The sequence below is a fragment of the Eretmochelys imbricata genome, chromosome 19 (genome assembly GCF_965152235.1).
Source record: "Eretmochelys imbricata isolate rEreImb1 chromosome 19, rEreImb1.hap1, whole genome shotgun sequence".
Classification (NCBI taxonomy): domain Eukaryota; kingdom Metazoa; phylum Chordata; order Testudines; family Cheloniidae; genus Eretmochelys; species Eretmochelys imbricata.
In genome coordinates this window covers 21,000,967-21,026,668 of record NC_135590.1, presented here as the reverse complement: position 1 = coordinate 21,026,668, position 25,702 = coordinate 21,000,967, and the positions used below count along the sequence as shown (strand labels likewise).

Genomic DNA, 25,702 nt, shown 5'->3' with positions numbered 1-25,702 from the left:
CAGCCTTAAACCGTTATTTCCTGCCTCTTTTAATTATCTGCTCTTTCTGTGCATCAAAATCATCTGTAACCCACAAAGCCACAGTTGTGTTTAATCAGTTTAATTTCATGTCTTCATTTGTTTTGGCAGGTAAAACAGCTGACCGCACTGGAAAAGGGCTATCACACCAGTGTGAAGGAATTTATTCTCCTGGGATTCCCTGCGACCCAATATTTGCAGATCTCACTCTTTGTGCTCTTGCTTGTCACAGGAAATGTGGCGATCATAGTCCTAGTGGCAACCAGCCGTCGCCTTCGCACCCCAATGTACTTCCTTCTCTGCAATTTCTCCTTCCCGCAGGTATGGCAGACCACAGCTTGTATCCCAAAGACGCTTGCCAACCTTGTGTCCCAAAGCAAATCCATCTTCTTCGTCAGCCGTGTCCTACGGATGTATTTTGTTTTCTCCCTAGGATGCACAAAGATTTTCTCTTGGCTGTCATGGCCTACGACTGCTATTTGGCTATATGCTATCCTTTGCTCTACAGCTCCATCCTGAACAGCACCAGCTGGCTGTTGGCTCTTGGTTGTGTGGTTTCCTGGCTATTTCTGTCCCAGCATTTCTGATCACCAGGTTGTCCTTCTGTGCCCTAGTGTCATCCATCACTTTTTTGGGGACATAGCACCGTGGATAGTTCTTTCCTGCACAGATTATTGATCCTGCACCTTATTGATCCGGTGGCCTTTATCATCTCCTTCATCTTCATCCTGGGCTCCTGTGTCATAACCCTGCTCTCCTACATTTACATCATCTCCACTGTACTGACAATCCCATCAGATAAGGAATGGAGAAGGGCCTTTTTAACTTGCTCTTCCCATCTCACAGTTGTGATTATCTGGTACGGTTCGACCATTTTCCTACATGTCAGCCCTTCCATGCAGAACTCATTGGAATTGACCAAAATAGTCACCATCTTGAATACTATTGTCACACCCCTGTTGAACTCTTTCATCTACACACTGAGGACCCCAGAGGTAAAAGAAGCCCTGAGACATGTATTCAGGGAAGCGATGTTTTTCAAAATGTGCTGGAGGTCATTGGCTGTCACAGAAAATGTGGTGAAAGAAAAATGAGTCTGCACATGGAAGATATACCAAAGTTGATAGGGTACTGAAAAAACAACAACAATCCCTGAGGGCCAGAAGTCTAAAGATAATTAGCTGCCCAACTCCAATGGAAATCAGTGTGAGTTAGGTGACTAAATACCTTTAACAATCTGGTCCTTAGTGTCTCACATCCTTGAACATTTACAGTCAGATTGTTAAATGTATTTAGGTGCCTAATGGGATTTTCTATGAGTTTTAAGGGCCTAGATACTTTTTAAAACCCCACTAAGCACCTAAATACCTTTCAAAATCCAGCCCTTATGCATTATTATCCTCTTACTTTGTATTTAATTTAAAATGAAACAAATTGCACATGTGCCAATTATTTATTTCTATTAAGGCCTGGCCTGTGGAGAGGATAGAGATATCGACAGGCTTGGCAGAATTCAATTTTTATTTTTTATAATTTTGACAGAGAATATTAAGGTTTATTTGTGAGCATTTTTTTAAAAAAAATTGTCTATTTGTATTTTCACACTTGTGGGAAATTACTGTGGCATGTCAGACAACAAGGTGGGTCACAGAATAATTATTTAATGACAACTGGTTTTTTGGACCTTTTTTTTTGGGGGGGGGGCGGTTGACGTTCTGTGTGGCGAAACTGGCATTTCCTGACATTTACTGATAAAAATTTATCCCTTCCAAACCGAGGTAAGATAAACCCACAGGAACCTCAAATCAAGACCCCAGTGGATTTTGAAGGGGATTCAGAATAAAGTTCCAGTTCCAGTTCCAGACTGGGTAAAAACCCAGATGGGTATTTTTGTAGGCTTCTTTTTTTCTTTGTTTTTAGTACACGGGCATTCCAAAATTTTGGAAAGATTGATTTCACACGGATTCTGCCGGTTTGGACTGAAAATATGTGAGAATAGCTTACAAAATTTTGATGATGTCAAAACTGAATCCAGAATCTTAGTCCTGATTCACCTTTAAAATCACAGTGTGAGTGGAGGGGGATCCCCACCCCCCACTCCCTGATACCCCCTCACCCTCGCTGCGAGCATCTCAGCAAGGAGAGGAGACGTTGTTAGAAATCATGAGATTGGCTTTAAATAATAAATGTTGGGTTCTTTTGATTTGCTGTCTGGTTTTTGAGTCTGTAGGGTGCACTTCATGTTTTTATGCTTTTCTCTGTAACCATGAGTGTGCCCTGGTGGCAAGAGGACTGGACTGTAACTAGGAGAATGAAGTGAGCTGTAGCTCACGAAAGCTTATGCTCAAATAAATTGGTTAGTCTCTAAGGTGCCACGAGTCCTCCTTTTCTTAGTTCTATTCCTGGCTCTGCCATTGGCTTGGTGGATGACTTTGGGCAAGTAATGGTGTTAGGGGGCTGTATAGTCTGCAGTCAATCAGGAAGTGAGTGGGTGGGTGGGTGTGTGGGCAGGGGGAAATGGGAACTGTGGATGGGAAAATTGGAATCATGTTTGGCTAACGGCAGGAATGGGAAGAGGGAGACAGGTGTAAGGCTCTGTGGTATCAGAGCTGGGAAGAGGGACACTAAGGAAGGAAACTGGAATCATGCTTGCTGGAAGTTCACCCCAATAAACATCGAATTGTTTGCACCTTTGGACTTCAGGTATTGTTGCTCTCTGTTCATGCGAGAAGGACCAGGGAAGTAAGTGGGTGAAGGAATAAGCCCCCTAACAAATGGCTTCTCTCTGTGCCTCAGTTTCCACATCTGTAAAATGGGGATAATGATTCTCACCTCCTTTATATAGTGCTTTGTGATCTATGGATGAAAAGAACTACCGAAGAGAGAGGGATAATGATTATGTAAAAGAAAATATGAAAGCTGATCTGTTGATTCAAGCAGTTGAGATTTGAAGAAAAACAACAAATATTGTGAGACAGACATTAAAAATCATAAGAAGATCCTAGCCCCACTGACGTCAACGACAGAACTTAATTTCAGTGCGGCCAGGATTTCACCTTACATTGTCCAGAATTTTATCTTAACCCAACATTCAAACCCTTTGAGGCTTGACTGCTGTCTTGGGCCAGACCTTCAACTGCCAATTTACAGTAGATTAGCATCCAGTCTACCAAATGTACTTAAAACATACGGATGTGCTATGTATAATTAATATTGCTTCATAAAATAACATGGAACTGGTTAAGATTTTGTGCCATCTGATTTACCTAATATTCACATAAAGATCATTGTAAGTGGTCACTCACTGATTCACATAAGCAGTGTCCATGTTTCCATTGAATCTTGAGCCCATTGAGTTTCGTGAGTGTAAATTCTAACGTTTCCATGCACTCACAGGTGTTAGAATCATGAAATGCCTCCGAAATGTGGTGCTTTTGTGGATAAATATCACTTTGGGCCTGGTGGAGGCTGTTTCAAAATGTTAAAGGTTATGAAAGTGATATGTACAAGGAAGATTATGTCCCCAAATCGTTCTCAACCAATTTAGTTTATTCTGTGAATTCTACTTTTCTGAGACACTATGCACTTGATTAGTCTGAATATATTTATTGTTGGAATACCTAGATAGTACGATAAATTAGATTAGATAGATAGATGTGTCTGGGGACACAGAGAGAGAGAATTTTTGTTAACTGTGATCTCCATACAGTTAATACACCTTCATTTCCCCTGATACTTGAATAGAATTTTACTGGTAGCTTTGGTTTCTCTTGGCAAACATGGATGTTTCAAATGGAATTTCTAGACTGTGCTTCACTGGACCATCGGAGCACCTGAAACAATTCGGGAAATATCATTTGATGGTTCACAAGATAAAAGAATAATTCAAGTTACTGATTTCACAACATACTCAACTCAGTGTACAGTGATAGCAAGACACAGAAACACAGCAATTAATGTGAATGAGGGACCTGATCACCTCATACGATATGATTTTTATTGTGCGCTTTTTGTCTAATATGCAATATAAATCCCAGGCTCATGGTTTGAGGATCTGAGTATTTAAATTAAAGACTTATTTATCCTTCCTATGGAGTGATTATCAGGTTGGGATACAAGCTTGGGTACTGATGTTACAAAGGGACATTGGACCAAATTCACATCTGGTGTAACTCACTTGACTTTGGAGAATTTGCCCTAGTGTCTCACAGGAACAGAGTGGGTGGACAAAAAACTCCTTCAACATGAGTCCTATATAAATACAAAAGAGGGATACACATTACACTTTAAAGTAAGAGGACTGCAGTTACAGTGCAATGGCCCTCTGAGCTGAGCGGTGACTGCGCCTAAGGCTGTGACTTTTTCTGTAGTATCTGGCTGATGAATCTTGCCCATATGCTCAGGGTTTAGCTGATCGCCATATTTGGGGTCGGGAAGGAATTTTCCTCCAGGGCAGATTGGAAGAGGCCCTGGGGGTTTTTCGCCTTCCTCTGTAGCATGGGGCACGGGTCACTTGCTGGAGGATTCTCTGCTCCTTGAGGTCTTTAAACTACAATTTGAGGACTTCAATAGCACAGATATAGGTGTGAGGTTTTTTTGTAGGAGTGGTGGGTGAAATTCTGTGGCCTGCGTTGTGCAGGAGGTCAGACTAGATGATCATAATGGTCCCTTCTGACCTAAATATCTATGAATCTATGAATCTATGACTTCCTCTGCCTCCATCAGAGGGGAAGGGCCCGTCCCCCTCCCTGCACCCAGACGGGTCCGGTGGCTGAGTTGAGAACCCAGCTCCCACCCCAGAGCAACCGGCTCAGGATGGCACGAACTCTCCTTCTGCTTGTGCTGGGTAAATGACCTCCCTCGGCCCGCATCCCTTTGTCTGTCTATCTGGAGATACCCCCGCCCAGCATCCTTCCATCCCTCTGCACCCCCATCCCCTCCCTGGAGCTCTCTTCTCTTCTCTTCTCTTCTCTTCTCTTCTCTTCTCTTCTCTTCTCTTCTCTTCTCTTCTCTTCTCTTCTCTCTCCAGATTCTCTCCAGGCCGGAGTCCCCCGCAGTCCTTGCTGAGAGGCTCACAGCGAGGGTGAGGGGGTATCAGGGAGTGGGGGGTGGGGATCCCCCTCCTCTCACACTGTGATGTTTGAAATTGCAAGGAAGGGGGGATCCCCATCCCCTGGGTGGGTCAGGCTGCCCCGTTCACAGGTGCCTCCTATGAACCTGCCCCAGCAGCAGCTACGGTCCAGAGCCACTTCCGTGGGGGTGGAAGAGCGACCCCAGCTGATGCCTGCTTGTGGGGTCCATTTGGTGGGTCCCAGCTCTGGCTGTAGGGGAGAAGATGCCCCCATCCCCCTGGGCACTACCTCACTGACAGCCTCAGCAGCGAGAGAGAGGTCTGGAGGGGCCATGGAGACTGACCTCCCACCTCCCCATTACAATGAGTCCCCCCTGGCCAGAGGTCCGTGGGGGTGGGGCTGTGTGTGGAGGGGGGGCCTCTCTCTGCCCCAGCTCTGGGCTCCCACCCACAGAGGACTCAGGGCCGGGGGGACAGATCCAGCACCATCCAGCGGGACATTAAAAGCAGGTTCTGCAGAGACCCCAGAGGAAACGCGGTGGGTGGAAAAACTCCCCCCTCCCTTCCCCACATCTGGCTGAGCTTCCTCATGTCTCTCAGATGCCTTCTCGCTATTGAGAGGCAGGTGTGACAGTCAACTGACGGGTTCTCGCCCCTCTTTCACCACTGCCCCTGGATGGAGAGTGTGGGGTGAATACCCTGATGGGAAAGGGGTATCTTGGAGTTGAAACATTTGCATCCACAATCCTTCCTGCTTTTTGCACCATAAAGGGACAGGAAGGAGCAAGGGGCAGTTTGGAGACCCCCTCTCCCCAGCCCCAGTTCAATGGGGGGACATGGCAGGATGTGTGGAGCGAAGAGTTTGCAGACAGTCCCTGGCTCCCGGGTGGGCGGGCGGGCGGCGAACTGTGCAGACGGTCCCTGGGTTATAGAAGCTGGGGACGGGGAGCTGGCAGATGCTCCCTAGCTGGGGGGGTGAGGCGTTTGCAGACGCTCCCTGGCTGGGTTGGGTGGGGGGTGAGGTGTTTGCAGACGCTCCCTGGCTGGGTTGGGTGGGGGGTGAGGTGTTTGCAGACGCTCCCTGGCTGGGTTGGGTGGGGGGTGAGGTGTTTGCAGACGCTCCCTGGCTGGGTTGGGTGGGGGGTGAGGCGTTTGCAGACGCTCCCTGGCTGGGTTGGGTGGGGGGTGAGGTGTTTGCAGACGCTCCCTGGCTGGGTTGGGTGGGGGGTGAGGCGTTTGCAGACGCTCCCTGGCTGGGTTGGGTGGGGGGGTGAGGTGTTTGCAGACGCTCCCTGGCTGGGTTGGGTGGGGGATGAGGTGTTTGCAGACGCTCCCTGGCTGGGTTGGGTGGGGGGTGAGGCGTTTGCAGACGCTCCCTGGCTGGGTTGGGTGGGGGGGTGAGGCGTTTGCAGACGCTCCCTGGCTGGGTTGGGTGGGGGGGTGAGGCGTTTGCAGACGCTCCCTGGCTGGGTTGGGTGGGGGATGAGGTGTTTGCAGACGCTCCCTGGCTGGGTTGGGTGGGGGGTGAGGTGTTTGCAGACGCTCCCTGGCTGGGTTGGGTGGGGGTGAGGTGTTTGCAGACGCTCCCTAGCTGGGCTGGGTGGGGGGGGGGTGAGGCGTTTGCAGACGCTCCCTGGCTGGGTTGGGTGGGGGGTGAGGCGTTTGCAGACGCTCCCTGGCTGGGTTGGGTGGGGGGTGAGGCGTTTGCAGACGCTCCCTGGCTGGGTTGGGTGGGGGGGTGAGGCGTTTGCAGACGCTCCCTGGCTGGGTTGGGTGGGGGGGGTGAGGCGTTTGCAGACGCTCCCTGGCTGGGTTGGGTGGGGGGTGAGGCGTTTGCAGACGCTCCCTGGCTGGGTTGGGTGGGGGGTGAGGCGTTTGCAGACGCTCCCTGGCTGGGTTGGGTGGGGGGTGAGGCGTTTGCAGACGCTCCCTGGCTGGGTTGGGTGGGGGGTGAGGCGTTTGCAGACGCTCCCTGGCTGGGTTGGGTGGGGGGTGAGGCGTTTGCAGACGCTCCCTGGCTGGGTTTGGTGGGGGGTGAGGTGTTTGCAGACGCTCCCTGGCTGGGTTGGGTGGGGGATGAGGCGTTTGCAGACGCTCCCTGGCTGGGTTGGGTGGGGGGTGAGGCGTTTGCAGACGCTCCCTGGCTGGGTTGGGTGTGTGGGGGGGTGAGGTGTTTGCAGACGCTCCCTGGCTGGGTTGGGTGGGGGGTGAGGCGTTTGCAGACGCTCCCTGGCTGGGTTGGGTGGGGGGTGAGGCGTTTGCAGACGCTCCCTGGCTGGGTTGGGTGTGTGGGGGGGTGAGGTGTTTGCAGACGCTCCCTGGCTGGGTTGGGTGGGGGGTGAGGTGTTTGCAGACGCTCCCTGGCTGGGTTGGGTTGGGTGGGGGGGTGAGGTGTTTGCAGACGCTCCCTGGCTGGGTTGGGGGGGGGGGGTGAGGTGTTTGCAGACGCTCCCTGGCTGGGTTGGGTGGGGGGTGAGGTGTTTGCAGACGCTCCCTGGCTGGGTTGGGTGGGGGGTGAGGCGTTTGCAGACGCTCCCTGGCTGGGCTGGGGGGGGGGGTGAGGTGTTTGCAGACGCTCCCTGGCTGGGTTGGGTGGGGGGGTGAGGCGTTTGCAGACGCTCCCTGGATGGGTTGGGTGGGGGGTGAGGTGTTTGCAGACGCTCCCTGGCTGGGTTGGGTGGGGGGGTGAGGCGTTTGCAGACGCTCCCTGGCTGGGTTGGGTGGGGGGTGAGGCGTTTGCAGACGCTCCCTGGCTGGGTTGGGTGGGGGGTGAGGCGTTTGTAGACGCTCCCTGGCGGGGGGCGGGGCTCGCGGGGACACTCTCCCCCCCCAGCCTGGCTCAGGGCTTCGCTGCTCAGAGACCGAGCGAGAAGGTACCGGGGGTGCGGATCGGGCCCTAGTCGAGCCCCCTTCCCTGGGGGGCCCGGCCCCCCCTTCCCTTCCGTGTCCAGGGTCCCCCACCCCCTGGTCTGGGCCCATCCCCCGACTCAGGGCTTCGCCCCTGCAGAGTCTCCCCGCCCTGGCTGCGGGGCCCTGCATGCCGGGGCGGGTTTGGGGGTGTTTGGAGGGAGGTGACCCCGAAACGTTTCTGCTCCGCCCCCCCGATCCACCCCCCTTCCCGCGCTTCTCCCTGCGTGGGTTTCCCAGGGGCCATCCCCGTGGCGCCCGGCCAGTGTGAGGACACAAATCTCAGCCCTCCCCTTTTGCACGGGGGGGCACCGGCCCTGACCTGCTCCCCACAGGCTCCTGGGGTCCGCTGGGTCCCATGAGGGGTCGGAGCTCCCCACCCCCGCCCACCCCGCCCTGCGGCTCCCTCGCACCCCAAGAAGCAGCTGCTGCAGCAGGAGCCGCCGCCTGGGAATCGGCCGAAGTTTCACGCCGACTCCCTTCCTCCGGGCGGGGAATTAGGCATCAGAGTTCAGTGCCGGGACCAACCGACCCCCCCCCGCGCCCCGCTGGAGCCCTGCCCCGGCCTCAGCCCTTTCCCAGCCTAGGGAGCGCAGCCCAGAGAGGCGGTAAATACCTGCGGGGGGGAACGTGGCCTGTCTGTGGCTGGGAGTTGCAGGCAGATGAATTCAGGCGAGGAGGGAGGCTCACCTGTCTGGCGGGGAGGGGGGGAATTAGCTGCTGGCCCAACTCCCCGGGGCTCCGGTGGATTCTCCATCCTGGGCCATGTGTGAAGCCGGGCAGGAGGTTTGTCTAGAAATCTGCCTACGTTCCCCCCCCCCCCCCGCCCCCCAGGTGATCCCAGTCTCCCCGTCCCACCTTCCAGCTGGGAATTCTCCAGGGGGCTGGAGTGGTGGCAAGCAGAAACGAGGCTCGGAGAGTGGGGTTGGGAGCCCCTCTCGCTCACGGCAGCTCTGGCGTTCCTCGCCCCCATCCCACCCTCAGCTCCCCGCTCCTCCGCGGAGACTCCCTGCACGCCTCAGAGCCAGATTTCTGCTGCGGGAGAAATGAACCGGCTGCCGCCCTCTTACCCCGTCGTAAGGCAGCAAATCCAAGGCCCAGGCCAAACGGCTCGGGGGCATGGAACAAGAACGCCGGGAGCCCCTGGGCACGGCCAAGGGCTGCATTTCACCCCCGTTGGGGCGGGGGGGTCTATGGCGACTGCTCCAGCCTGGGGTGAAAGATGAGTAAATAGCAGGGCCGTGTCCTTGCCAAGAACGGCCAGGAGCTGGAGCCTGCTCCACAAACCTCTGCTTTTCTGCAGGGCGACAGTGGGGAGAAGGGCCTAGCCGGGTTAACAACCCCCCAGTGACCGAGCCGAGTCCCCTGCAACCCCTGTCGCTGTTCCAGGGCCCCCCTCCCAGGGGCTGGGGATAAAACCCAGCAGTCCTGGCTCCCAGCCCCCTCATTCTAACGCACGAGTCCCCCATCCCCCTTCATTCCGTCTGTCCGTCTGACCCCTGCACCTCTCCTTCCTTCCATCTGTCCATCCATCCCCATACATCCCCCTATGTTTCTCTCTCCATCCCCCAACTGCCAGCTGTACCCCAGTCCCTGCCTGCCCCTCCCTGTGGGGGGCTGGCAGAGTTGGAGCAGAGCCATGACTCTGATCTCAGGAGCTTGGGCCTGTGGGACTCCCTGCCACAGGACCTGGCTGAGCAGAGGGGTGGGGCTGGGGTCTCAGAGCCATCGCTGAGTGTGTGTGTGTGTGGGGGGGGGGTGTCAGGGCACCCTGTGCCCATCAGTTTCCATGGGAACCCTGTATCTCACCCCCCGACCTTCCCCTCACACAGATCCCCGACCCTGGAGCCGAGATGATGAGTTGCGGCCTCCTGACCAGCTCCAAGGAGCCGGGTGAGTCAGGGCTGCGGGGGACGGTGCTGTGAGGGGGAGGGTGGCCCCATGGCTGACGTGGCTCCTCCCCCCGGTGCCCGTGGGGGGCCTGTGGCTGATGTCCCCCTCCCCCCAGTGCCCCTGCACCACAGCTCGGTGTCGGTGTTGATCTGAGGCTTTGTGGCGGACGTGGGCTGCCAGCTGCTCTGCAGGAATGAGGAGCTGGGGTCCGTGGAGGCCGTGTTCAAATTCCCCGTGGACGCCGAGACGGCTGTCGACGCCTTCTAGGCCCGGCTGCGGGGGGCCTGCATCCAGGCCCAGCTCCAGGAGAAGAGACAGGTGCTGGGGGCGGGGGGTCCCAGGGGGGAGAGAGGAGGGGACTGGGCTGAGGGGATCTCGGGGTGACCCCATCTCTCCCAGCAGGTGCATGAGCTGTACAGGGATGTGCTGGTCGGGGGGGGCAGGGGATCTTGGGGGACAGGGATCTCGGGGTGACCCTGTCTCTCCCGGCAGGCACAGGAGCTGTACGGGGACGGGGCCACCCGCTACGTGCTGCTGACCATGCTACACCCTCGCTACACGCCCCACAGTGAGACCCACAGATCCCCCTGCGCCTCTGCTACATGCCCCACTGTGAGACCCACGATCCCCCTGTCCCCACTCCGCGCCCTCCAGTGAGACCCACAGATCCCCTACCCCCATCACTGTGACACCAACAGACCCCCGCCCCCCCGCACACGCCCCATGGTGAGACCCTCCTGTACCCCAGCTGTGTGCTTCCAACCATGCTGCACCCCTTTTACATGCCCCATGTTGAGACCAGACCTTTAAGTGCCCTAGATCCCACATAGCTCCCTGTACCACATAGCCCCCAGAACCCCAGCTACACACCCCACTGTGAGTGACCCCCCAGCCTGTACCCCCTGAAACCTCCATAGCCCCTTCTACGTACCCCACAGTGAAAGACCCATATAGCCCCCATAATGCCCCATAGGCCACTACTGTGTTCCCTGCGGTAAGTGCGCCCCCCCCCCCCCAGGTCTGCAGTCACCGCCCCAGGGTATATGACCCACCCCAGCCATCCTGAAATCCCCTGATATTCAAGCCCAATACCCCCCAAAAAACTCATACCCCCCATCTTCCCCCACTCTCCCAGCCCCCTGGCCCTCACCCCGTGTCTCTCTCTGCAGGGTAGGATGGGGAGAACATCACCCAGGAGGTCCCACGGGTCCTCCAGGGGGAGCTGCCCTACACCCTGAGCCGAAGCGCCATGCTGCAGTCGCCCCACGGCATCGACCACATGCTCTCCAACTGCCCCCTCACCCCCCTGAGCTATACAGCCGGGAACTTAACCACTGCCCAGGTAAGGGCTCACCTGGACACCTGGGTCCCAGCCATCCCTGCTGGGAGGAGGGTGCTGGGGGTGGGGCAGGGGGAGGGTTCTGGGCTGAGGGGTGGGTTCCAGGGAACGGGGCTGTGGGTGGGGGGAAGGTCCCGGGGGTGAGAGATGTGGTGTAGGGTGCGGGGTGGGTCCCGAAAGGGGGAGCATGGGCCAGACTCTTTGGATGATTGAGGGGGTGGGGGATCGAGTGACAGCAACGGATCTGGGGAATTTCCCAGAAATCTGCCAGTTTGGGGATGAAATCCCTGGCAGTTGCTGGGCTCTGTAAGTGTTTAGTGTCTGGGATTTTCCCTCTCCTTGTTTCTCAATGGAAGTAAATGGAGGTGGGGGGACCAGGAAAATGTCACCCCCAAATTGGAAAGATTTAGACTCCCCAAAATGTCAAACTTTTGCAGTTTTTCACCAGGAAAAGCCAAGTTCCCACGTTGGCCTTTGGGGTTGTTTTTCCTTCTCTTTTATCCACCTAACCCGGGGGGCCCAGCCAGCGTTCCCAGGGTCTGCCCCTCACCCCGTCTCCGTTGGCGGGTGCCGAGCCGGGCGCGAGAGCCAGCAGGACCCTGCCCCCCCCGGAACCGTGTGGAGGTGACTGTGTGTCTGTCGCCCCCCAGGTGTCACTGGCCCAGGCCCCCCCGTGGGACAGGGAGTTGGAGCTGCTGGTGTATGACACGGAGCCACCCAAACCCAGCGCGGTGCTGGAGGCCGGGCTGCCCGGAGCCGAGCCAGGTGCGGGAGGGGATCCTGAACCCTACTACCCCTGGGCGGGGGCGCAGAGGGGGATCCATAGGGTGGGAATCTGGGGAGGGTGAGGTAGGTGCTGAGCGGTGACATAGGATCGGGGGGGTCATGGTGCAATGAGGGGGATGATTGGGGAATGGGGAGTCCTAGGGCTGCTGAAGGTGGGTGCTGGGGGAATCTGGAGGCAGGCGAGGGTGGGGGGGACAGGAGTGGGGGGTCTTGGCAGAGCTGGCGTTGGCAGGGCGAGGTGTCTGGGAGCAGGTGGGCACTGGGGAGCACTGCAGGTTTGGGAGGCATGGGGGAGAACTGGGGATGGGAGAGCAGGCACTGGGGAGCTGGGTACGGGGGTGGGGATTTAAGGGGAGAGGGGGTGGGGGAGGGACAGCAGTGGGGGTGGGTCTCTGGGGACAGTCATGGGGCTCTGAGGGGGTGGCTCACGGGCTCGACCCCATGCCCACCCTATTAGGGGGCTGGCCCCCATCTCCCCGCAGGCTCCCTGATGGGCGACCCGGCCGTGATGATGACCCTGCTGCCCAGAGTGCCCGAGGTGGTGCCGGCCCAGAGCCAGCCGGGGAGTTCGTCCTCCTGCTGGGCCGCTCCGGCAGCACGGCCTGCCCCATGGACGCAGAGACCTGTCCCGCCAGCGCATCAGCAGCACCAAGGGACGGCCAGGCGGGAGCCTGCGCTAGATGGGCCCGTGGGGCCGTGCCGGGGGAGCAGCCCAGGCTGGCTGGGCCGTGGGGCTGGCTCTCTATCCGTCTGTCTGTCCCCAGGAGACCCTGGTCCTCCTGTTGAAGAGTTTGCCCCTGGGCTGTTATTTCAACATGTATGGCTTTGGGTCTGAGTTCGAGTCCTTCTACCCGTGAGTCCGAAGGGCAGGGAGGGGGCTGTCTGGGTTAGGGGGCAAGGCTGGTTAGCGGACAGAGGGTGTCTCTTAGTTAGGAGGCAGGGTGTGTCTGTGGGTTGGGGTCAGGGCATGTCTGTTTGTTGGGGGCAGGGGGTGTTGGTGGGTTGGGGACAGGGCTGGTTAGGGGGCAGGGCATGTCTGTCTGTTGGGGGCAGGGCTGGTTAGGGGACAGGGGTGTCGGTGGGTGAGGGGGCAGGGCTGGTTAGGGGACGGGGTGTGTCTGTGGGTTGGGAGTCAGGGCAGGGCTGGTTAGGGGGCAGGGTGTGTCTGTGGGTTGGGGGTCAGGGCATGTCTGTTTGTTGGGGGCAGGGCTGGTTGGGGGACAGGGGTGTCGGTGGGTGAGGGGGCAGGGCTGGTTAGGGGACGGGGTGTGTCTGTGGGTTGGGAGTCAGGGCAGGGCTGGTTAGGGGGCAGGGTGTGTCTGTGGGTTGGGGGTCAGGGCATGTCTGTTTGTTGGGGGCAGGGCTGGTTGGGGGACAGGGGTGTCGGTGGGTGAGGGGGCAGGGCTGGTTGGGGGACAGGGGTGTTGGTGGGTGAGGGGGCAGGGCTGGTTGGGGGACAGGGGTGTCGGTGGGTCAGGGGGCAGGGCTGGTTGGGGGACAGGGGTGTCGGTGGGTGAGGGGGCAGGGCTGGTTAGGGGACAGGGGTGTCGGTGGGTGAGGGGGCAGGGCTGGTTAGGGGACGGGGTGTGTCTGTGGGTTGGGAGTCAGGGCAGGGCTGGTTAGGGGGCAGGGTGTGTCTGTGGGTTGGGGGTCAGGGCATGTCTGTTTGTTGGGGGCAGGGCTGGTTGGGGGACAGGGGTGTCGGTGGGTGAGGGGGCAGGGCTGGTTGGGGGACAGGGGTGTCGGTGGGTGAGGGGGCAGGGCTGGTTGGGGGACAGGGGTGTCGGTGGGTGAGGGGGCAGGGCTGGTTGGGGGACAGGGGTGTCGGTGGGTTAGGGGGCAGGGCTGGTTGGGGGACAGGGGTGTTGGTGGGTGAGGGGGCAGGGCTGGCTGGGGGCAGGGTGTGTCTGTGGGTTGGGGGTCAGGGCATGTCTGTCTGTTGGGGGCAGGGCTGGTTAGGGGACAGGGGTGTCGGTGGGTTAGGGGGCAGGGCTGGTTGGGGGACAGGGGTGTCGGTGGGTGAGGGGGCAGGGCTGGCTGGGGGCAGGGGTGTCGGTGGGTGAGGGGGCAGGGCTGGCTGGGGGACAGGGGTGTCGGTGGGTCAGGGGGCAGGGCTGGTTGGGGGACAGGGGTGTCGGTGGGTGAGGGGGCAGGGCTGGTTGGGGGACAGGGGTGTCGGTGGGTGAGGGGGCAGGGCTGGTTGGGGGACAGGGGTGTCGGTGGGTTAGGGGGCAGGGCTGGTTGGGGGACAGGGGTGTCGGTGGGTGAGGGGGCAGGGCTGGCTGGGGGCAGGGGTGTCGGTGGGTGAGGGGGCAGGGCTGGCTGGGGGACAGGGGTGTCGGTGGGTCAGGGGGCAGGGCTGGTTGGGGGACAGGGGTGTCGGTGGGTGAGGGGGCAGGGCTGGTTGGGGGACAGGGGTGTCGGTGGGTGAGGGGGCAGGGCTGGTTGGGGGACAGGGGTGTCGGTGGGTGAGGGGGCAGGGCTGGTTGGGGGACAGGGGTGTCGGTGGGTGAGGGGGCAGGGCTGGCTGGGGGCAGGGTGTCCCAGCCCCAGACCTGTCGGCGCCCCCCGCAGGCAGAGCGTGGAGAATACCCGGCAGACCAAGGCCGGGTCCCTGCAGCGCCTCCAGCTGCTCCAGGCTAACCTGGGGGGCACCGAGATCTTGGAGCCGCTACGAGCCGTTTACCGCAGCCCCTGCCGGGACGGGCACCCACGCCAGGTACCGGGGCGCTGGGGCCAGCCGGAGGGGCATCCTGGGGCGGGCCTGGAGAGTGATTGTGGGGCCGAGGGGTGATGTGGGGGGTCTCAGAGAGGGATGCGGGCCTGCGGGGACAGACTCACAGACTTTCAGGACAGAAGGGACCATCCTGATCATCTCATCAGGCCCCAGCTCCTCGCTCCCCCTGGGGACAGCCCCACCCCTCAGGCTGAGTCACCGGCACCCCCAAACCCTGAGTTACAGGCGTCAGGTCACAGCGACGCCCCCCAGTTTCTCCGGTTCAAACCAGTGAGTGCCCCAGGCTGCCGAGGGAGACCAACCCCCTCGGGTCTCTGCCAGTCTGAGCCAGGGGAAAATCCCTTCCCCACCCCAAACGTGGGGGTCAGCTTGCCCAGAGGATGGGGTAAGACCGCCCCCAGCCAGCCCCCGGGAAGGATTCTCTGCAATAACTCTGAGCGCCCCCCCACTCCCAGTGCCCCGCTGCCTCCCATGGGGTGTTTGCTCCCAGCTGTCGCTGTGGGCCATACGCCATTACAGGCCCCTCTTTGCCCACCTTCCCCCCCACACTCCCCTCAGAGGCTGTTCAAGGGGGAGACCCTGGGAGAGGGGATCGGAGAGGGGCTGGGGGCCCTGGGGGGCAGCCGAGCGGGGCCAAGGGGTTGCTCGGAGTGGGCCTGGGGCTCTGGGCCAGATGGGGGGCCACTGCCCCTGGGGGTGTGAGCAGGGCGTGGCACGTAGCAACCCCGGGGGGGAGGTACCTCTGTATAGAGCTGGGAGGGGCAGCGCTTTGTGCTGTGCCCAGCTCTGGGGGGTGCCCTGCAGCCGGGAGGGGCAGGAAGGTCACTGGTGGGGGGTCAGGAGGGAGCTCCTGGAAAAGTGGCCACAGCAGTTGGTGGGTTCTTGTCTCCAGGGGCCGGTGAACAGGTGATGGTTTGGGGTCATGCCTCGGGGTTGGGGGTCACAGAGATAGGGGAGGTCAGCAGTCCCCGTCTGTCAGCCCCTCAGGGGAAATCTCTGGGAGGGGAGGGATGGGGCTGGGGGTCTCTGGGAAGGTCAGTGGGGCAGACTCTCCAGGAGGCTGCTCCCGTTCCCAACAGGGAGGGGGTGTCTCTGAGGGGGTTGGGGTCCCTGGCTCTGACAGCATCTCTCCCCCGCTCAGCTGTTCGTGTTTACGGATGGGGAGGTAGAGAACACCCAGGACATCATCGCAGAGGACCCACAGGTAACTGTGGGTGCCTAACCCCCCCCCCAGCCCTGCCCCCATTAGCATTGCCATCATGTGGACCCCCACCACCATAGTGCCCAACATCTGCCCAACCCTTTGCCTCACCCTGCCTCCCAGCCCCACGAGCATGGGGAGCCCCCCCCAGTCCAGCCAGCCCTACTGGCCCCCCTCCAACTGCCCTGCCCCCACCCAGCACTAGAATGGCCCCACCAGCTCTGCCCCTCCCCCTCCGGTCTCTGCCCCCTCCCCCCCCCCAGGTGCTTCTCCTTCGGCATCGGGGATGGGGCTTCCACGGCTCTGATCAAAGGCATTGCTCGGGCAGTCGGGGGCAGCGCCAAGTTCATCACCGGACAGGACCGCATGCAGCCCAAGGTGAGAACCCAGCAATCCTGGCTCCCAACTCCCCCACTCTAGCCTACTAGACCCCACTCCCCTCCAGAGCTGGTGACACGACCCAGGAGTCCTGGCCCACCATGTGTGTGCCGGTCCCCCGCCAGGTGCCTCAGTCTCTGAAGTGGGCCCTGCAGCTGTCGGTGACCGGGATCTCACTGAGCTGGGATCTGCCCCCTGGGATCCAGGCGGAGCTGCTGCACTGGGACCCCGAGGTGATCTTTGCTGGGCAGCGGTGCCTTGTCTACGCCCAGCTCCGCGGGCAGCCCCAGGAGGGAGAGCGAGGTCCCCCGAACTGGGGTGCCCCCAGGGCTCGGGGTCAGTGACTGAGGCAGGAGCCCCACGGTCCCCTCCTGGGCGATAACTCTGGCCTCTAATGATGGCCATTGGCTGGAGCTCCCTGAGCTACCCCAGCCCCATTGTTCTGAATGGGGAGAGTTCACTCTGACCCCTAACGATGGCCATTGGGCCAGGGATCTCTGTGTTACCCCAGCCCCATTGATCTGTGTTGGAAATGATAAATCTGACCCCTAATGATGGCCATTGGGCGGCAGGTCTCTGTACCAGCCTGGCTGCATTGATCTCAGGGCAGGTCTACACTATAAGTTTTCATCGGTGCATCTGCACCGGTGTAGCACGTCTGGAGAAGACGCTCTAAGCCGACGGGAGAAGCTCTCCTGCCGACGTAGCACTGTGTGCACGGGGGGCTAAGGTCAGTGTAACTACGCCACTCATGGGTGTGGATTTTTCATGCCCCTGAGCGATGTAGTTCTACCAAAGTATGTAGTGTAGACGAGACCTCAGTGGGGATCGATAACTCTGACCTCTAATGATAGCCACTGGGCTGGAAGTCTCTGAGCTGCCCCAGCCCCATTGAGCTCAATAGGGATTGTTATCTCTGGACCCTAATGACGGCCATTGGGCTTACTAAGCCAGCCCCCCAAGTGGTGTTCATTGGGTGTATTTGCCCCCTTTGTTCTGTAAGCTGGGTCTGAGGGGTCCCAGGGCATCTTCTCCCCCCTTGCAGTCCACCTCTGACCACCTTTCTTTCCCTGCAGCCCCCAGACATTCCCATGGGGGGCATCACCCTGCAGTATCGCATCCAGGACCAGACCTACCAGGAGACACCGCAGTTCTCCCTGCAGCCACAGGATGGAGACAGGTGACAGCAATGCTCCCCTGGCTCCCATCCCCCACCCCAGGCTGCTGGGTCCTGCCCCGCCACGTCCTCACCCCAGCAGAACAGAGAGAGGATGGGACCAGCCCCCCTTCTGTGACCACTAGACCCCACTCCCTTCCCGGGGCCAGGATAGAACCCAGGAGTCCTGCCCCCCCCCCATCCCACTAGACCCTGCTCCCCTCCCTGCAGCGGCTGGAACCCAGGTGTCCAGGCTGACCCCGTGAATCTCTCTCCCTGGCACAGGCTGCCCGTTCACTGGCTGGCCGCCAAGTCGCTGCTACTGGAGCTGGAGTGGGCCGTGGGCGCGGGGTCGGAGGGGGACGGACGCCGGGCACTGGAAGCCAGCCTGAGCTCGAGGGTCATCTGCTCCCTCACGGCCTACGTGGGGGTGGACGTGGAGCGGGGGCAGCTGGTGAGGTGGGATGTCCCGCTGGCAGGTAACCCCCAAAGGGGCTGGGGCTCCTGGCGCCAGGGGGGGACTCAGCATGTGGGGGGAACTCGGGTGGGAGGGGGAACCTGGCACTGGGGGCGGTACGGGGAGGTGGAGGGAACCTGGCGCCAGGGAGGGATCCCAGCACAGGGGGATCCCAGTGTAAGAGGGGGGGACTCAGAAGGGGCATGCAGGGGGCATCATGTTTATGGGGTAATGTCCCTTTGCCCCTCTCCCTGCCCCCCTGACTCCCGGGGGCTGTGCTGCCCCCTCCCTGCTCCAGGGTGACGGCGACCCCAATCCCCATACCTCCGGGGCATGGGGAGAGCAGGGGCACAAGCATGGTGAGACGGGGAGTAGCACCGCCCCCCACCCCAGCCGGAAGAGAGGGGTCTGTGCCAGACAGACGGACAGAAGTAGACAGGCATGCGGATACCCAGAGTCAGACAGGGACAGAGACCGAGAATCAGCCGACAGACCCAGACGGGGACAGGACGGAGAGACGCAGAGAGAGAAACAGACCCAGTCAGACAGACAGACCGACCCGGGCAGATGCAGGGACAGGAGGGGCGGGCACATTGCTGTCATGAGCAGACCTGGCTAGTAGGGGCCTCTCGCCCCCCAGCATCCTGCCCTCATCCATGGAGTGCAGCACCCACCCCTGCATCCCCTGGGGCTGGAGGAGGCGTCCTGGCTGGGGGGAGAAGAATGGGGCTGTGTGGACTGGATCGGGGGTCACAGCCAGGGGGGAAGGGGCAAGAGCTGGGAGATCCTGGCTGTGATGGAGCTGCAGGGAGAGGAGGATGGGGCTGGGTGTGGGGGGGTCCCAGCTCGGGGAAAGGGGCTGGGGGGTATGGAGGAGGGGTCCCAGCGGTGCATTGGCACTAAGTGTCTGGGGGGGGCGGAATTCTCTGCCCTCCCTTTGCTTCTCTGGGTCTGTTTTCGTGTCCGTCTGTCTCTCTCTCTGTCCATCTACTCCCTAAATTTCGATTTCATCATGGACTATATGGAGGTGATAGACTGGGTCTCGATAGACCCCATCTGCGAGCGGCCGGCGAGCGGAGTGCGCCTGGACGAACCGAACCAGCGCAGCGTCTTCGGGCGCTTGTCCCGTGACTTGGCTGCGGCACGTGAGTACCTCTGCCACGCATGTCTGCAGCACCCAAAGTCCAGCGCCGGCCATCTCCTCCCTCGCAAGCGCCTGTCCTGGCTCCGTGGCCTCCCAAAGCTCAGCCGGGGGGGCCCAACACAAGGGCAGACAGTCCTGCAATCAGGGGGCCCCACCGGAGACGGCACCCCAGAACGGTGAAGGGGGCTGGGAGTCAGGACTCCGGGGGTGGGCAAACGCCAGGGTGACGCTTCATCGGGTTAGAGACCCATGTGCCCTGAAGGTCACGGAGCTGTGCAAGTCTTTAAAAACGACATAGAAAACGAAGGAAATTCCTGGGTGAAAAACCTTTGTGTCGCTGAGGGAGGGGGAATTCTTGGCTGTTTTTTTTAGTGTCATGAAGCAAATTATCTCGAAAGAAAATGAATAAAAAAATAAGGAAACCCCCAGGCAAAAAACTCTGTGAAGGTGGAATTTGGGGTGTGAGTTTGTGTCAGTGAGCTAAGGGGGTGTGTGTGGGGCGGGGATCAGTAGTTTCTCGTAACAGGAATGTCCCTGAGCAGTTCCCTCTGAAATAAAGCCAGAGGGAAATTCCCAGGCAAAAAAACCTTGTGAAGCTGGGTCTGAGCTTGGAGGTTTGTACAGGCGAGTTCAGGGGCAAAAGTCTTTCTTGGCACCTTTTGCTTTATAAACGAAGAAACCCACAAAAGGCAGAAATTTTAAAGTGAAGGTTACCTTAAAACCTGCATTTGGAGAGTCTGGAAATACAAAGTGACTGTAGCCCAGATAACTTTAACTCTGCCCCGTAACCCTGGCCCATGCATGGCTATAATATCATATAGACTCTGTAACATCCCATCCCCGCTACCCCTTTAGACTCTTGTGTCTCTCTGCGGATGTAGGTCTGTATCGCAGGTTGTAGTGGGGGATAGTCCCGGGGACAGACTGTGTTTGAGAAACACCGTGGGGTTGTGGAATTAATGCCTGGGCAGGAACAGTCACAGGGAGTTGGGTGCCCATCTCCAACTGAAAGTTAATTATCATCCCATGGGTGCAAGAAGGGGTAGAGTTAAGGATGTCTGTAGTGGGGTAAAGTGTGCAGAGGAGCAGGTTAAGGACACCCATGGAGGGACAGAGTTAAGGCCACACAGAGGGTGACAGTTAAGGTTGTTGGCTGTTCCCCAGCCTGGACAGGCCATGTCGCTGTTCTGTACCCACAACCCTGTGCCAGCCCCATCTTCCTGTGTCTCTCCCCAGAGCGGGCACCGGAGGAGTCTCCCTTGCTGAGGCTGGTGTCTCTGCAAAATGCCGACGTCTCGTGGAACCTGGACCCCTGGCTGGCTGCTGTGCTGGGGGTGAGCGAGACCGACGCCAGGGGGAGGATACCCAGTGAGGTGAGCGGGGGTGCAGAGGAGAGGGGAGAGATCAGGGGCAGGTGCCATGGGTTGGGCCTGTTCTCTGCTCCCAGATGAGATTGGGGGTGACCCAGTCGGGGGCAGGGGGTAGTCTGAGGGTGGCTGGATTCTAGGACTCCTGAACCTGGAGCCCAGTGGGCGAGACTGGCCCAGATCGGGGGGCTGGGAACCCCCCAACGGGATCGGAGCATTGGATCGAGGGGGCCCAGGGCCAGATGGAGGCGCCCAGGTTGGGCCCTGTCTCAGGCCATCTCTCTACTCCCTGGACATGGCACTGGGCATCTGGGTAGAGGGTCCACAGTGCTGGAGCAGGGGTGATAGGAACCCTCTGAGTCGGGGTGGGGGGATGGAGTGGGGGGGTCCCAAGGGAAGGGGGAGGGCTGGGTGAGGGATGGAGGTCAGGGGAGTGGGCCAGGCTGGGCGCTGACTCAGGCTGTCTCTATCCTGCCCCCCACAGGACGTGACCCCCAGCATCTGGGCTACGGTGCTGGCCATGGTCTGGCTGCACGGCCAGGCCGTGGGGCAGTGCGACGAGTCGAGCTGCTGGAGGCCAAGGCTGTGGGCTGGGTGCGGGACTGAGCAGGTGAGAGGGGGCCTGGGGGGTGGGGGGCAGGGACAGGATCCAGGGTCTCGACCCTGAGAGCCCCTGCCCCATGGGGCCCCTAAGCCTGGGCCCAAGGAACCTCCATCCTCACGCCCCTGTCCCCACGGCCCAGAGCCATGAGCCTGCCCCCCATGTCCCATAGCCCAGCCCCCTTCAGGGCCCTGAGAGCCTGTGCCCCATGGGTCCCAGGGCCCCCATTCCTGAGATTCCTGCCCCCGGGGGCCCCACAGCCCAGCCCTCGAGAGCCCCCATCCCAATCCCAGCACCCTTCTGGGGTTTCCGTGCCCCGCCCCCCAGCACCTTTACTTCCCAGGTTCCCAACCCCCACGCCAGTCCCCCACATGCTGTGAGCTCTGTTCCCTTTGCCCCCAGGCCCTCCCCTCGTTCCCCGGGCTGGGGTCTCTCCAGTGCCCCCCTCTCATTTCAGGGGCCCAGCTGAGCGAGTCCCTGGAAGCTGCCAATGCCCTGCTGGGCTGCATCGTTGGCCCTGCCATCTTCGGGCTCTGAGCCCCCTCCAGGATCCCCGCACCCACTCCCCAAACTACCCTGGGCGTCCAACTGGGAGCCCGAGGGCCAGCAGGGGACACTGGGTGCAGACCCACTTGGCTGGCCTGTGCCCAGCCCGGAGCAAACCCCCAGCTGGGATCCCACCACTGCCACCAATTCGGATGCATCTGCCTCCCACTGGCTGAAGAGGAGCGATGGCTGCCCCCCAGTTCCACCCCACTCCGACCCACTCTTGAGTAACCCCCACGCTGCTCACAGCCGCCGCCTCCTCTCTGCATTGTGGGAGAGTCTTCGGGATCGCCTGCATCAATGTTGCACATCTCTTCGCCTTTTACAAATGACCGAGGGGTCCCTCTGTAAACAGCCCCCGGCCCCCACCCCAGAGGTGGCTGCACTGACCTCACCCTGCCTGAGCCATCCAGTGTCAACCTAGTCCCATCTGCACGGAGTTCAGCTACTGGACAGCCAGCCAGACCAACCGGATCTTTGCTTGTCCAAAGATGACCTCCTTTTGTCGTAATGGCAGTTTTCTCTTCGCTGGACAATCCTGAACGCAAACACGAGCACAGTGATTGGCTTAATTCTTCATTTCCTCTCTGCCTAGGTCCAGACTAGAGCTGGGCAGTCATTTTCCAGCTGAACAGTGCTGTGTTGGCAAGTGCAATTCCGTGGTGAAGGCTGAAAGGTGGAATCAGGCAGCAGATGGAGGAAGCTTGCCCCGTGCTGCGTGTTGTGAATCCCTCCCCATTCACCAGCTGCTGAATTCTCTACCACAGGAAGAAATGCTTCAAAACCTGACCGTCCATCTCGACGGTTAATGCTCACGCTGTGTCCATCCTGGGCAGCACCGGGCCCTTCTCAGGACATCCTGGGACTCAAGCAAAAGATGAAAGACCTCAGCTGGTTAATTCCCTGGAAAGAAAGTGCTATTTTTATCAAGAAACTGCAGGAACATAAGGAAGAAGCAAACAGTTTTCCCACTTCATGTTAGCCAGTACTGACCTCCTTTGAACAGCTTTCAGCATATGACTCTGTGCTGGGTGGTGTCCCTATTTCAGCCTTTCTGTGTCCGAGAAGGCAACTCAATAAATTCAATTTACAGCCACATTGTGCAGCTACTCCAGGGAAGGATTAAGATACCAGGTAATGGATTAATTGCCTTAAGGCCTGAAGGAATGCTGCCCTGGGACTGAGATTTCCCCAAAGGCCAGACGGAATTCAGAGATCTTAATTCTCACTTCCCACTATGAATAGTTGAACTTGAATACCAGCAGTGACACCCTGGTCCATTGAAATCAAAGGCGGTTTTGTCTTCGACTTCAAGGGGCACAGTATTTCAGCCCATATTACGAGGCTTTTGCAAATTAAACCCTGTGGCTGGGATTTTGGAAGAAGTGGTTGAGGCACCCAGTTCCAGGGGATTTGTCCTCTTTGAAAATCCCAACCTACTATCCTATTCCAAACCCAATGAAGTCAGAGGAAAGGCTCTTTTCAATGGGAGCTGTTCCCCAGCTCTCTCTGAAACTCCAGCCGGAGTAAGTCTTTCCAGTGGTCTTCAGATAAACTCCGTTGGTAGCAGCCGATTGCCTAGCTCCCTTCGGCGCCTTTGGATATCCCAGCTTCTAGCTGACTCCAGTGGACTTTGAAGCAGAGCCAGTCTGTATACCTGAGCCTTTAGATAGATAGAAAATCCACACACAGAATAACAAAATAAAAGCATACGACCATCTGTACTCACACATATGTGACCATAAACAGCCTCATGTACTGTAGCACACCCATTAATGTATGAACTCTCCAGCCTGTAATGCCCCATCCGTTCCTGTCTGGTCCTGGGTCCGAGGTCCTCTCCTTGGCTCTGGCTGGGCTTGGCATGCTAGCGACGAGAGCAGGGGACTGGCCCATGGCGTTCCCGGGTTCTGTTTTGGTTCCTGGAGGCAAATGTGGCCTAGTGGGTTGAGTAGGGGGGACTGGGACTCAGGACTTCTGGCTTCTACTGTGGTGAAAGCATCACAGAGAAACCATAATAAAGACAAGAAACCGATGTAAACACACTGAGCATAGCAGGAGTCACCCGTCAGTCTTATGGGGCCCCAGCAGGTCAGAGTCTTTCCAACGCTTCCGCCAGCCCAGAAGGTCCTGTCCGTAGATGGGTCCGAGTCAGTTCAAGCTCATCCTTTCAGAGCAAAAGTCCTTTCTTTATTTCCTCGTTTCTGGAAAAGCCAGCTTGACCCAATGTGTGCGAACCCCCCTGAGGGCGTGGAACTTCTGTTGAGCGGATCAGTCTGCGGTGGGGTGTCTACACTGCATTTTAAACCCATGCTTGTGGACTCGGTGTTTCCAAGCCCGTGCTTGAGTGTCCAGGCTTCATTGGAAGCCTGGGTTTACAGTGCTGGACCTGGGTCTTGGTTAGCTGTGCTAACATGTCCATACTGCACTGTGCAGACCTTCTGTCTCGGGTCTGCGGCTTGACCCGCGTCCACACTGCACAATGACAGGGCTTGGACCCGAGTCTCAGTGGGAGTCAGGCTCTGACCCATCCCCCGAGCAGCATCCTAGGACCCTGGGCCTGAGTGCTTCCTGTGCTGAGTCAGACTGACCTGTGTGCACGCAGAAGGGGACCTTGGGCTCAGACATGAGTCAGAGCCCGGGCATAGGGTGCAGTGTAGACATAGATGGTGAGTTGCTTTGCTTTACTCACCCCTCCCCTGGTATTTTTGGTTCCTGGAGGAGCTGGCATAGCCCTCCCCCATGGAGTTATGTACAATTCCTGGCCCACAATGATACATAAACTTAGTACAGTGTGGTCACCAAAATATTGATGGGGTGCACTATCTAAGACTGGCCTGCAGAGAGTATCCCAGTGATGCACTGGATTGGGGAACATGGGTGCTGAGTTCAATTCTCAGCTCTATCACCTAATTATAGCGTGACCTTGGGTAAGTCACTTCATTGCTTGGTGCCTCAGTTTCCCCTTTCAAAAATAGGGATGAGGATGATGATGATATTCCCACTTACAGCTGTGCTATGAGGATAACTCGAAAATACTTGGGAGTCAGATACGACAGTGCTGGGTGCGGTATAATGCCTAGGGTAGATACGTGAAGGGTAACATCTTGGTCAGTTACTGCAGCAGAAATAGTTCTGAGCAAGAAACTTCACTTATCAAATGTATATTTCACACCTCCTCTTGGAATAAATCCTTTAATCTTTGAGTCAGCGAGAGTAAACCTAGACCATCCCTGACAGGTGTTTGTCCAACCTGGTTTTAAAAACCTCCAGTGACGGGGATTCCACAACCTCCCTTAGAAGCCTGGTCCAGAGCTCAATTACCCTGAGAGAGAGAGAGAGAGAGAGTTTTTCCTAATATCCAACCTGAATCTCCCTTGCTGCAGATTAAGCCCATTGCTGCTTCTCCTCCCTTCAGTGGCAATGGAGAAAAATGGATCACCGTCCTCTTCAGAACAGCCCTTCGCTTATTGGAAGCCTGTTGTCGGGTCCCCCTCAGTCTTCTGGTCTCAAGGCGAAACATGCCCAGTATTTTAACCTTTCCTCACAGGTCAGGTTTTCTAACTCTTTGGTCATTTTTGTTGCTCTCCTCTGGACTCTCTCCAATGTGTCCACATCTTTCCTTAAGTGTGGTGCCAAGAACCGGACACAGTACCCCACTGCGGCCTCGCCAGGGCTGAGCAGAGCAGGACGGTTACCTCCCGCGTCTTACACACGACCCTCCTGTTAATACAGCCCAGAATGCGACCAGTGCTAGGGCCTGTGTTACACACGAGGGAAGATGAGATGGTCCCATAGTTTCCAAGGCCAGAAGAGACCAGGGAGTCATCCCCTCCCGTCCAGTCCCTATAATGCTGCTTCCCTCTCATTCCTTATCCTTTGCTGCCCTCTGGCGACCGCATGAAGCAGCCAGAATTTCATGGAGATCTGCTGTATTCTCCATCTTTTCTCTTTACCGGTTCGCTTCCAAATGCTTCCCATTTGTCAGTCAAAACTCCTGAGCAGCAAGGGCTGCTTGGGGCACTTGGACTGTGGATGGGATCGCAGCGCCCCAGGCACCCGCCAAGATTTGCCTTTGTATTAAGTCACCAGCAGGGAACG

General features: G+C 58.4%; 1 pseudogene across 1 annotated transcript; it reads left to right on the top strand.

Annotated features, from left to right (window-relative positions):
- Nucleotides 1-9,937: 9,937 nt before the first annotated feature.
- On the top strand, nt 9,938-23,411 carry LOC144277087 (von Willebrand factor A domain-containing protein 5A-like; annotated as a pseudogene). The gene is made up of 17 exons (XR_013348389.1): nt 9,938-10,030; nt 10,382-10,501; nt 11,064-11,231; nt 11,879-11,993; nt 12,497-12,656; nt 12,779-12,867; nt 14,589-14,733; nt 15,893-15,966; nt 16,210-16,330; nt 16,456-16,616; nt 17,403-17,510; nt 17,772-17,940; nt 18,242-18,302; nt 18,924-19,088; nt 20,324-20,460; nt 20,939-21,064; nt 21,513-23,411. The product of XR_013348389.1 is annotated as a von Willebrand factor A domain-containing protein 5A-like (transcript).
- Nucleotides 23,412-25,702: the final 2,291 nt, after the last annotated feature.